A 3774-nucleotide genomic window follows, 5' to 3' on the forward strand; every position below is an offset into this window, starting at 1 on the left:
TGGAGACCTAAACTCTGTCCCCTGGCACCGTGTGCAGTTTATTTCATACAAATTACTGATATGTCTAGAATTCTTCCACAAATGACACTTTGCTCAGTTTACTCCAGGGGAAAGACCCTTCAAAACAAGAGTGAAATAAAACAGACCAACTTTGCCATACACTCCTGCGGCACCTCACCTGTCTGCTTCTAAAATTCGTATTACACCCTGTCGCTGTTAAATTAGTGTCTACTTACTAGTTTGCTAGGAAAAGTATTAGTCATTACATGGGGATCTTGGTGAAAAGAAAATCATCTTTCCTTTTCAGAAGTTTCACAACTCATACCTCACAGACCATAACACATTTTTTATAGAGCCAAAATACCATTATCTTCCACAGTAATAATTTAAATCTCTAGCTCAAACTATCATTACTGTTGTAACATTATTAATGCAAAAGCAGCGTATGTGGAAAGAATACAGCTATGGCTCCAACTAGCTCAGGCACCTGGCCTAAGACCTCATTTCCTTATATGCAAACCAACAAGTTTAGAGGACCAACCAGTTCTAGTCACCGTTCCAAATTGGATTAGGTAGTTTGGTGGAGATAAACTAGCTGCAGTTTTATCACTTTGTGTCCGGGATTCCCACTTTATGGACTGGCAAGAAGCAGAAAACATACTGTAATATCCTAAGTCTAATTCGGCTCTGAACACATAAGGGTTGCTACTGACAGCACTCATAAGGAGATAATGGACCTCCTATAATGGGGTCCATAAAACTTTTTGTTCCTTCTTTATCCCACTTTACAGTAAGAGATTCAACAGCACCTGGAATATTGCAATTGCATACTCCTTTGTTAATTCCTGTTACTTGTCATTGATTTAATCCATAGTGAAAGCCTGGAAAATGAGGAAGGCAACAATCATTACACAAATGTATGCAAAGAACAAACCCATTTAATTCTAACCCTAATAACCAGGTTTTGTAAGGAGCAGTTTTATCAATCCTAGAAGATACTGACACTACTGAACACACACACCTTTGCCTGAGTGAGAGTAAAACTACTGGATCACTGATTCTGCTTCAGACATCGAAGACTATAAATAAGTATGTATAAAAAACGAAACTGTCAACATCCTCTGTCAACCACTGTAGGCTCAAGAAAGGAACAATCTTTCCAAATGACTTCCTATGAATTTCAATCACACACACCAGCTTTAATTGACACTGGGTCCTCTGTATCCCCCTTCCATTGTTTCCTAGCTGCAAGTCAGTTACTCTCCTAACTACAGAGACACAATATAGAACAGGCAATGCGATCTAATCATTTAAAAACCAATTATGGTAAATCTGCTACAAAATATATAGTGCAGTGTACTAGCAAGTGCAAATCTGTATTTCTGTACCATTAGCAACTCAGTGACTATGGACAACAGATGTTTTTTTAAAAAAAAAACCCTAAACACAAGAGTAAACAAAAAAAATTACATGTTAACAAAGGTGACCTGATTGTGAAGGTACAACTGCCAGGAGAGGCAACTCAACGTATCAGAGTGGGACCTACTGCCCGTGCTTCATTCTAGTTTTTCATCCATTCTAGTTTGACTTTCAGTGGTCCTTCTACGTCCTCTCACTAATAACACTGGTGTTTGAGTGTTCATATGACTCCTGGAGGGAGTGGCAAGTCTCAAAAATTAAGGTATCCTGTTTTCAGAATGTCTCATGGCCAATACAAAACAGATGGATGGTTCTGGGTGTAAAGGAGCAAACAATTGAGACAACTGAAAACAGAAGCTCTAGTGAATATTAAGAGCTTTGGGGAAATGTTAGTTAAGGGGGACCCTTAATATAAAATGAGACATTAGAAATGATACACAGAGTTCAACTGGCCAGGATTCTGTGCTCATTTAACTTCAGAAAATTAAAAAGTACAAACGTTCTTTTGCCAATTATTAAGGCACTGGTGGCCATACAGAAAAACTATGAACGTAGACCACAACTGAATGACTAAACAATGAACTGAGGACCGAGACAGCCTGATTTGCTGCATCTTAAGAGAACTGGAGCAGTAAATCTTACTACAAACCCCTTCCCCTCTTTGCAAGCATTGAAGAGTCCTCACACCAAGCTAATTTAAAGGTTTAGTTTATACAACTGATTTAATTCTGCAAGCTCCACAATATAAATGGCAATAACTACATATTTAAATACTGTAATAAAAGCAAACAGTCATTAGTTAATTCTATAATGCATTAAGAATTAATAACCTTAAAAAACAAATTGTGAATAAAGGCATATTTAATAAATTAGGGTACATCTGAACTGCTAATGGTTTGGGAAAGAATTTGAACTTTTATAAAATGTACACAAAAGCAGTGAGAACAAATGAAGAAAACAAATCACTACACATTGTTGCAGCACAGAAAAGATTGGGTGTATTTTATTGACAATTACATCTTCTTTCCTGCAGCCTGGCACAGGAACAATTTAAGTATCTGATGTGAGTCTCCACCAGCAAGCAGATACTGCAAATGTTACTAAGCAACTTACTGTGATTTCACACCGTATGTGGCAGTAAGAAATTTTTTAAAAATTAAAAGGCACGCATAGCTGATTTCAAATATTTTTAAGTCCAGGCTACTCTCTTAGATACAATGTCTAGAACACTTGTATAGCAAAACAATTTTTAAGTAAACATTTCCAAAAATTTGAATACACAACTTAGGAACAATGGATCTGTACCAAAAAAAGATTACATTTTTTAAAAAAGTGTAAGAATCATGAAATAATTAGAGCTAACCTAATTTAAAGATTAAAAAAAGATTTGTAAGCAACCTAAATTCTTTAGGTAAATAAAGTGAATGTTTCAGAGTAACAGGTATCATGTTTACTAAAAAGTCAGTTCTCACTACAGTTCATGCCTATTTAAAATTCTACCTTTAAAGATATTTAAACTGATTTTATTGTTCCTTACCACAATTACTCATTGAAGAGCTCAAACTAAAGTAATAGCATTTTTCTTAGCATGCACACAAAAAATAATCTATCATTTAGTCATCTCATTAACTCATGTTTTCACTTTAAAGACTGATCAAACTGTCTCAAAAATACTGGGGAAAGCTTCTCTACTTTGATGACATGTCTATGCATCTCAGGCAGCATTTTTCATCCATATCCTTTTCTTGAATAAATGTTTTCATACCAGTAGACTTCAAACAAACATATGTAAAGATAAATGAGGCAGATTCTAGTGTATAAGAGTCATTCATAAGATATTACATGCAAAAACAAAAGCTTCTAAGTTTAAATGTGTTTGTCCCAAAAATAAACGTGCAGGTACCCTACACTGAAGATGATTTGGCTACCCTTAGCCTTTTGTAAAAGTACAAAGCTAAGTTCTTTCTGATGGCCCACTTTGAAAATAATCTAAGGTACTATAAATTTTTAGAAGCATTTTTCTGTCTTTATTAAGCATAATTTGTGGTGATAATACTTATATCCTAAAACAGAGGCACAGGATTGAGAATTTAAATCTTTTTCTGGGTACTCAGTCTTTCTTAAAGGTAATACTGTTGTCATAATTGCTGTATCAGCATAAATTCAATATCTGTAAAAATAGCCATTAAATACTAATTCTCAAGTATATTTAATGTACATATAAATCCTATGTTAAAAGTATAAATGAGAGGAAATATATAGCATAGTTCTAGGAATTCTAGATTGTTGACCATCAAAAAGTAAACCACCCTCTTTAAGACTTAACAGAACTTTAAAAAAAATTGCTTCAACATA

Source organism: Vicugna pacos, chromosome 14, assembly GCF_048564905.1.
Source record: "Vicugna pacos chromosome 14, VicPac4, whole genome shotgun sequence".
Lineage (NCBI taxonomy): Eukaryota > Metazoa > Chordata > Mammalia > Artiodactyla > Camelidae > Vicugna > Vicugna pacos.